Source organism: Alosa sapidissima, chromosome 16 (genome assembly GCF_018492685.1).
Source record: "Alosa sapidissima isolate fAloSap1 chromosome 16, fAloSap1.pri, whole genome shotgun sequence".
In the NCBI taxonomy this organism is placed as follows: domain Eukaryota; kingdom Metazoa; phylum Chordata; class Actinopteri; order Clupeiformes; family Clupeidae; genus Alosa; species Alosa sapidissima.
The window spans coordinates 150,001-160,440 of NC_055972.1; the positions used below are offsets into that span (position 1 = coordinate 150,001).

Genomic DNA, 10,440 nt, shown 5'->3' on the forward strand with positions numbered 1-10,440 from the left:
ACCAGATAGGATGCCCTCTGCCCACAACCAGGAAATAGACAGGAATTCACACGATAATGAATCACACACACACACACACACACACACACCCCCCACACCCAAATGCAGACATGTACACATACGCACACACAGGCACATAGTGGACCTATCTGCACCCAGATCAACCTTGCCCTGATGCACACAGGCACGCACGCTAGGGCTGGGATAAACGATTATTTTTTAAACTATTAATCTAGCGATTATTTTTTTCGATGCATCGATTAATCTAACAATTCATTTTTTCAGTCCGATTCGATTATCTCCCCATTAATTGACTAATAGCAACTTATACATGTTGATTTACATATCTGAATGAAAAAAGCATGCTAAACTTGACCTCCAAACAGTATTCTAACGTTAGCTTTGAGATACTGCTTCATTAACTTTAATGCAGCAGTTTTGCACATGGTCACGATGCTAAGCGGATTTAATAGCAATTTAGCCCGCCGTGTTCTATGCAATGCATATGTGGCAACAATAATCCTTCAACAATCGTGAATATTTTATTAAATGCACATGCAGAGGAGGGGCAGCGGGATCATTACGAGAGAGAGCGGGGCGGGGCAAGGAAAGGCTGTGTGAGTGCAGCTCAATGAAATTATTTTATCTTATCTTTAATTTAAATAGTAGGCCTACAACATAGAACATCAATGTGTGGTGGTCGGTTTTGATTTCGTGGCGCCCAGCCACAGATTAGTAAATGTATGGGAAACACTGAAGGTGTAAAATGACAAATATTTAGCAGCACACGTTATGCTTGACGAATCGACGCGCATATTTTGCGTCAACGTAAATGTATCGATTACGTCAACGCGCTGTCCCAGCCCTAACGCACGCACACACAGGCACATACTGGACCTATCAGCACCCAGATCAACCTTGCCCTGACACACACAGGCACATAGTGGACCTATCTGCACCCAGATCAACCTTGCCCTGACACACACACACACACACACACACACACACACACACACGCGCACACAAGTTCACAGAATGTTCCCTGTGTGCGTGTATGCCTGTCTGTACGTGTGTGTGAATGTATGTCTGCATGTAGATAAACAACATGCAGGTAAACAAGGATCCACATGAATGTACTAAGCATGAGGCGCTTGCAGTGACAGGGCAGGGACTGACCCCGTGATTCAATATGCAGTGGTAAGGTGCTCTATGAGGTGTGTGTCATGGTGGTAGTGCAGATAAGTCCAACAGTGCAACAGTGCAGAGTTAAAGTCTAGCGACCAGCAATAAGTATGGACAATATAAGAGAAAATGTAGTAATATAAGAATTATAACAGCAGTGCAAGGATAGGTTTGAAGTAATGGAGTATCAGCCATGTATGATGTTAGGCCACAGTCCAGACTGGGGGATGGAGGGAGGGGTTGTACATGTGGGCTAATATATATATATATATATATATATATATATATAGCCAGTGAACAGTGTAGACAGTGTAAGCAGTAACACAGTGCCCCAGTGGACAGTCAGTACGCAACATTGTTATAGGAGGTCATGGAAGTGGAGGAGAGGGTGGAGAGGCAGATAGACAGAGAAGTCGGTCTCTCCTCTTCCCTTTAGTGAAGCACTGAAGAGTTGTATGGCCCTGGGGACAAATGACTTCCTCAGTCTCACAAGAGAGTGGATCCACGGCGCTTCTGCAGCATTACATCTGGTGCATCAGACGAAGAGCGGACCGTGTAGATATACTAAAAGTACAAATTCGGAGCAGCACAGATGTAGTATTAGCTATAAACTTTAATGAAGGTGTACAAAAGGGACTAACGTTTCGATGCTTCATGCATCTTCCTCAGAGGACTCTGGGGAAGATGCATGAAGCATCGAAACGTTGTCAGTTGTGCATGCCAGTGAGCGTAGTCTCCAACTGGTCAAGCTCTTCTGCCTTATGATAGTGCCGTGGAGTAGATGACAGTCATTGTCCAAGATGTTGATCAGCTTGTTCAGGGTCCTTTTGTCTGATATTAAAGTGATGCGTGTGTGAATGTGTGATGCGTGTGTGTCATAAATATCAGACAGTCAGTATTCTCTCTTTATATCAGGATATAAAATAATACAGTTATATTATATTGTAATCCTCTGGTGTAATTCAGTGGAAATGCATGGATTCCAGTTGCTGCTACTGGAAGAAACTGGAATCCATGCATTTCCACTGAATTATTTTTGGAATCTGATCCCTTATCATACCTGTTCATTCTTACTCGTTGCTCGACTTATCGTGACTAAATTCAAGATGGCTGCAAACGTTAAACTTCGTGAAGATACTGTCTGTATAAATCGTCTTGTAAGTAATCTACCAGTGCTTTTTCAAAGTTCTCAATGTCTCGTTTTAAATGTCAGGGCCCTCGGAAGTCTACCAATGAAGTGTGGAGATACATTGAGCCTCGTAAATGGGTGTAAAACAGTGATTTATTTGCATGGCTAGCCCGATGCCGAAGCACCACTACTGAAAAAGCTGTCGGTAGCATCGGCTAACTAGCGCCAGATTTTGGAGTGCAGGGGACAAGTCGAGATGGGCTATGAGACATACGTTCACACTCGGTATCATGTTTCAATACACTTTAGGTCAATATCACACCGGAATTCTCCTTTAACATATAAAAATCACGTTCACCTTTAAAAAATATAACTGTGTGTGGACTTCCTGTTAAAAATAACACCAAAAATCAGGAAATTAAATAGGCTCCCTGAAGAGTGTGTGTGTGTTTGTGTGTGTTAATAAATATAAGCCTACATATTAATGGTGGCAGCATAACCATTTGGGCTGACTCATTAGTTAGCAGTAGTGACTGCATAAGTGATGTAAGGACACACACACACACAAAAAAAAATGATCATGGCCACAATGACAGCCACAAACACACACTCCTTTATTTAGACCCACACACACACACACACACACACACACACACACACACACACACACACACACACACACACACAACAAACTACGGTTACACTTTACCTGAAGGTACATACTACATACGAGTGACATGACACCGTCATAAACATTATAAACAAGTCATAAACGTTTATGACATAACTAGGGCTGGGACGATTAGTCGATGTAATCGACTACATAAATTCGTCGACTTGGCGCAATGCAGATTTATTAACGCACCCGTGATCTACATCCCAATTTGAAAAAATTCCAAGAATTTAAAAGATTCCAGAGTGCCCTTTGGGAGATGTATCCAGGGCTGTAGGTACACAGAGCACACGGAGAGATGTATCCAGGGCTGTAGATCACATAACCTCTATGTTGCATGTGCTACAAAAAAAAATCATTCTGTGCGATGATACCAACGTAACACAGGTGCGATACAGTTTTGCCTATGGCTACACATGTGTGAGACTTAGACGCTTGTTTGAAGTGCATGTGTAGGGTATGTGAGAGGGAAATCGATGTGCTTTGATTCCAACTACGAGAGCATGTCCATGTGTGTGTGTAGTATTCAAGTACAAAATCGTACAAAAGCTTGCGAATTATCCTCGAGACATGTTTTGTCTAAAGCGAAAGTAGCCCATCTTCCGACAGGCCGAGGTGCATTCAGATTTCTGTAAACGACTATGACAATTGCCTTGTTCCTTTGCTAATTTTTTGTTAAAAAACAAACTGAAAACCCAGACACCACCATTCAATTAAAACGTCAAAGAAAAAAGTCTGCTGAGAATATTCTCTTCTGTCTGTTAAATTTGAACCCAGTTCATGCTTTATGCGCAACATAACACTAGTTTTGCTTAGTGGGCCTAGTGCTTAAATAGCCTATACAAGGCCTCATGCTTTATTAGCCTATACAAGAACACTACAGGTTCCGAAAAGAAAAAAAAAAAGCTTCACGACACTTTCATTAGGGCTGCTTTAGCCACTTCTGTCATTAAAGGTCATTCAGTTTATGTCATGTTAGTTAGGGTTAGGGTTTTGACAGTGTCATGTAGGAGTGCAAGAAAAAAAGCGATACACTTTATCGCAATATTTTATTTTACAATACTGTATCAATTTTCAAAAAAACAATATCGATTCATTTTTAGTTTAGGATATGTGCAAAAATATTCATGGTAAGATAGTGGTTCCCGTTTATGTTGTGTTTAAACCTCCTACCACTAGATGGCTCTGCTGAGACGCAGCACTAGTGTTCTCGCCTAACGGCTTCTACAAACAGTTGCGTGCGTTCCAGTGCTGGAGACGCATCCCATTCACTTTACATGGGCTCACGTCATTCCCTTGCCGAACTGAATTGTGGGTCCGTTGCGTTGTGTTTCTCCCGTCGCTCACGTTGAGAAGTTCAGCTGTTGCTGCACCGACAGACGGCACCGGCCAATCAAGCCAATCGACAGACGGCACCAACCAATCAAATTATGGTTATACTTCAAGTCATTTGCATAGCTACCGTTGGGAACACCCACTGGCATGCGTTGACGGAACGCAACTGTGTAGAAGCCGTAACAGTGCCTAGCAGACGCAGTGCCTGACTTTTTGCTAGAAGCTAACAACGTAGCTATGGCTGAACCGTGTGGTAGACCGCGGAAGACCGGCTCCCGCTGCATTCCGTGGCTCCTGCAGCATTTCGTGCTGAAGTGTGGAATCGTTTTGGTTTCCAGAGTAAAGAGGGCACTACCGATATCAACAGGAACCATGCAGTTTGTAAACTGTGTCTGGCAGAAATCAAGTACTCGGATAATACCACGAATTTGTGGGCACATTTAGCAAGACACCATTCAGACACTCAGTTAAGCGAATAGCAAGCTAAATGAGTTGACCACTCACCCTTGCTCAAGTTCAAATGCACAAATACCCACCGACTTCAACTTGTGCAACCGAAATAAACTACCGACTGGGTCATTTCATTTGTAAAGACATGCGCCCGCTCAGTGTGGTTGAAAATTAAGGTTTACGTTAGGGTGGCTTGCCCTAATGTGGGACATTTTTTGCTTTTCTGACTTCTGTAGTAGGCTATATTAGGCTACAATGTGAAATCCACATTTTGATCACAGGTCCCTACAGTTTTAGCTTTCCCACTTGCATTCATCACTTTGGGAAAGAGCCAAACCCACTGGAGCTTAGATGTCCCACATGAGGACAATTAGGCACAAACGATGGAGCAGCGTTACACATTAGGACAATTTAGTATATGGGGCAAACGATGGAGCATCGTTACACATTAGATGGAGCATAGTTACACATTAGGACACTTTAGTACAGGGGTCTCCAACCTTTTTGGGAATGAGGGCTACCTGAAGACCCGAAATCATATGGAGGGCTACTCATTTAAAACAAACATACCCTCACCCCTTTTTTGCGAGGGTAGTCCTCCTAAATAATAGGCCTATGTGATTTTTACTTTTAAATTATCAATATTGTGTAGGCCTATAAGTCTTTATATATTAAGCAACTGTATTTTCAATAACCTATGCAACACTACCAACATTTTTGTTCAGTTTGTTCATTTCAAAGTTTGCATGGGGAATCTCAAAATCTCTTTGTGCAATTAATAATTTGGGTTACAATTTGTACCCAATTTATACCCACCCAGCATTATGAATTCAGGGGTTGTTTAAGTTCTGATTTCAGTGGACAATTCGGTTTTAACATTTCAATAGTAATCGCCCACACCACCCTAACACATGATAACTTTAAAAGGAGTTATTGCACACCTGAAATCTCTCCATGATCTGACAAAAAGGGTAATGCACAGTCCTGCTCAGTCATGCATGCCACAACATTTTCAGCGCTATTATACGGCAGTAGCCTACGGAGGAGAAAAGGCCTGTGAGCTAAAGCAATTGTTTTTCAGTCCTTGAACAATCATGCAAGAACCATATTTGACGAACATGGAATGGCCACAGAACTTTTGCAAAGATATGCTTCCATTGGCTACACCAGACGAGCACGTTTTTTCCCCCTTTACTGTCTATGCGTGCGAGCAGCGTGTATGCACTCCGCTTCCGTTGTTGTTGAGATTGTGATTGAATGGGAAACGGATTTGGAGCCAAAGGCTAAAATTTAACGCAGCTACAATTTGTAAGGTATCACCAATATCAATTCAATGTTACAGATGTATGGCTACATACATTCTTAAAATGGTTCTGGTCTAGACTTAAATATCTATTGAACACTTCACAATGGAGCGTGTTTTTAGAGCGTGATCTGCAGGCGAACTGTTGGCTATTTTTAGAAAGTGCGCTGAGAGCGCCTCATAGCCGTCCCGCGGGCACCGTGTTGGAGACCACTGATTTAGTATATGGGGCAAACGATGGAGCATCGTTACACGTTAGGACACTTTAGTATGTGGGGCAAACGATGGAGTAGCATTAAACATTAGATGGAGCAGCGTTATACATTAGGTTCTAATTGTGAGTGACGTGTTTTTGTTAAAAATATTTATTTCTTTATGAGATTTTCCTTTTTCTCAAACTAAATTTGCTTCCCTTCATGGTTGGATTTTTCCTAATTTTTTTCATTGTGAGATTACAATAGATCACCAACAGATTATTTTTTATACCGGTTTTTTAGTCAACTTTAGCAGAGGTGGCAATAATTCTGGAGGGTACAGTATATGTGATTTCTGCAACAATAGTAGGCTAGCCTACTGAAAACGTTTGGATATTCTGTTATTTTTATTTATTGCAAACAAAATTCCGCGACATCTCCCGTGAGTCCCGTCAGGCTGTCTGTAGTAACATATTGAATCGTGACCCATGTATCGTGACCCATGTATCGTGATATGTATCGTATCACCAGATACTTGCCAATACACAGCCCAGTATCATGTCACTCTTATGTAGATACCTTGAAATAAAGTGTTACTCAATGTTCACACACACACACATCTTTCCCACAGCTTTGCACTCACTCTCACACACACACACACAGCTCTGCAGTGACAAAAGCTCTGTGGGGTTGGCCTTTCCTTTCTGCAGGGTGAACCCCGACTGGCTGAATAAAGACACAACAGCAGCTGTGAGTTGACCATGCATGCGCGCACACACACACACACACACACACACACACACACACACACACACAAAAGCCTTTTAGCGCCTCTGGCCAATCACACGCCATCTCCGCCGGCCATCTGTGAGGCGTCGCGCTCGCACACACTCTCACACACACGGCTGCTTAGTCCATGCGATCACACACACTCTCACACACACGGCTGCTTAGTCCATGCCATCACACACACTCTCACACACACGGCTGCTTAGTCCATGCGATCACACACACTCTCACACACACGGCTGCTTAGTCCATCATGTCCTTGTGTCAATGAGATGCATCGCTTAGCAACAGTCAATCCTCCACCCAAATCTCCCCCTTGTATTCTCCGTGCCTGGACACCAAAGCTGTGTGTGTGTGTGTGTGTGTGTGTGTGTGTAGTGTGTGTACAAGGGAATGTGCTCCAGGATTTGATTACCAAATGGCTCCCATTGTCAGCATCTGCTGGCCAGAGGTGAGCTGCTACACACAGATAATGCTCTGCTGGAGGAAGACCACACACACACACACACACACTACACCCACACTCACTACACACACACACACACTAATCCCTCCTCTGGGATCAATGGTGTGTTCACATCACAGTGGCCGTTATCAATCCACTTCAGCCGTACTCCCATATTCAATCCTTTACCAAGACCATCTTTCTAACCTCTTCTCTCACACTCACACACACACACACACACACACACCTATGTACACACACAGGAAACAGGTCAACTACATGCACAGGTCAGAACTACATACTGTACACACACAAAGCATCACATCACATCAAATAAAGAGCCCTCACTGCTTCTGGCACTTCCTCCCCCGCCCCATACACACACACACACACACACATAGAGCAGAGAAGAGCATTTAATAATCACACACACCATAGAGCAGAGCATTTAATAATCAAACACACCATAGAGCAGAGCATTGAATACTCACACACACACACACACACACACACACACACAGAGCAGAGCATTTAATAATCACACACACACACAGAGCAGAGCATTTAATAAATCACACACACACACACACCATAGAGCAGAGCATTTAATAATCACACACACACACACACCATAGAGCAGAGCATTTAATAAATCACACACACACACCATAGAGCAGAGCATTTAATAATCACACACACACACCATAGAGCAGAGCATTTAATACTCACACACACACCATAGAGCAGAGCATTTAATAATCACACACACACACCATAGAGTAGAGCATTAAATAATCACACACACACACACACGGCTGCTTACTCCATGTGCACACACACACATACATACATGCACACACACCATAGAGCAGAGCATTTAATAATCAATACATCCCACGCACGCGCACACTCACACACAGCACCGGGAGAGGGATGACCTTTCTATAAGCAAATGACTTGAGAGTGATGGTGACGATCAGGCGCGACCATATCAGCCAACAGCAGAGTATTAAACACACACACACACTCACACACAGACAGACTGGAGTAGGACTGCTGCCCACAACTAGCCTATGGTGTCACACACACACACACACACACACACACACACAGCCAACAGCAGAGTATTAAACACACACACGTGAGTGAGTGACTAGACATGACTAGTCTTCTAACTGTCAATAGTCAAGGGTATAATCTGCGTTCAAGTAGCTATATTCTCTTAAAAGTTCCCTCAATGAAGACAGAGTTTGGAAAAACTGCTTTTATTTATAGTGCACCAACTGCTTAGAATGTGGCTGGGATAAACGATTATTTTTTAAGCGATTAATCTAGAGATTATTTTTTCGATGCATAATCTTACGAATCTAACGATTCATTTTTTTCAGTCCGATTCGATTATCTCCCAATTAATTCACTAATAGCAACTTGTACATGTTTATTTACATATCTGAATGAAAAAAACATGAAATCTTTAACATTGCAATATATGTTTATTGCTCAACATTCCAAAATAAAAGACTATACAAAGCAAAGTAATGCATTCTTAGTCAGAGGTAGCATTCAATAAAGTTCAGTAGTGTATGTCTAATTGAGTGCCTGTCATTTTAAGACGTTCGTGTGGGAATCCTTGCTATTAACATTAACACAGTTAAAAGGCTGCTGATGTGTGGATGCAATTCATAACGTAGTTAATTCAAATAACGGTTCGTACTTCTCCTTTGGACAAGCACTTTTGAGTCTTGGAAAACACTTTTCCATTTACATCGGGATTTTGCAAACATTCAGAGTCAATAAAATGAGCCCTGCATAACGAATACAAGCAGCTGCAAGTAAGCATGCTAAACTTGACACCCAAACAGTATTCTAACGTTAGCATTGAGATACTGCTTGATTGCATACTGTAACTTAACTTAGTTTAGTCTCCTCAATGTACTATGTTGTGATAAGACCTTAGCAGAGTTTACTTTAACTTTAATGCAGCAGTTTTGAACAAATTTGCGCAGCATGGTCACGATGCTAAGCGGATTTAATAGCAATTTAGCCCACTGTGTTCTATGAAGTGCTTCTATGTGGCAACAACAATCCTTTAACAATCGTGAATGTTTTGTTAAATGCACATGCAGAGGAGAAGCAGTGGGCTCGTTACGAGAGAGAGCGGGGCGAGGAAAGGCTGTGTGAGTAAAAAGTGCAGCTCAATGAAATTATTTTATCTTATCTTTAATTTAAATAGTAGGCCTACAACATAGAACATCAATGTGTGGTGGCCGGTTTTGATTTCGTGGGGCCCAGCCACAGATTAGTAAACGTATGGAAAACACTGAAGGTGTAAAATTAAAAATATTTAGCAGCACACGTTATGCTTGACGAATCGACGCGCATATTTTGCATCGATGTATTTTTTGCGTCAACGTCATCGATTACGTCGACGCGTTGTCCCAGCCCTATTGGAATGAGATTCAAATATCATTGAAGCTTACTGTATTTATTTCGATCAATGAATTTAAGTCATTATTTAATGCTCTGCTCTATAGTGTGTGTCTCTATCTCAACCAAACATCCCAAACTGTCTGCACTCTTAACTTTTAAATTTTTTTTACTGTTGTATTGGTGTGTGTGTGTGTGTGTGGTGTGTGTGTGTGTGTGTGTTGTGACTTGTTTATCTACTTATTTTTACTGTCTGTCTCTATTATGTCCACTGTGTGCTGCTACCTTGGCCAGGGCTCACGTGTCTCAATGTGATTTTCTTCCCTGGTTAAATAAAGGTATGATAAATAATAAAACACACACACACAGACTGGAGTAGTAGGACTGCTGCCCAGAACTAGCCCATGGCCCCACACACACACACAAAGAGACAGAGAGAGAGAGAGCAGAACTAGCCCATGGTCACACACACACACACACACACACAGAGAGAGAGAGAGAGAGACGAGAGAG

The 10,440-nt window shown here is 42.2% G+C and overlaps 1 protein-coding gene across 1 annotated transcript in view; it reads right to left on the reverse strand.

Moving 5' to 3' along the window:
* Nucleotides 1-10,440, reverse strand: part of kat6b (K(lysine) acetyltransferase 6B) — a 74,089-nt gene that overhangs the window by 56,911 nt on the left and 6,738 nt on the right.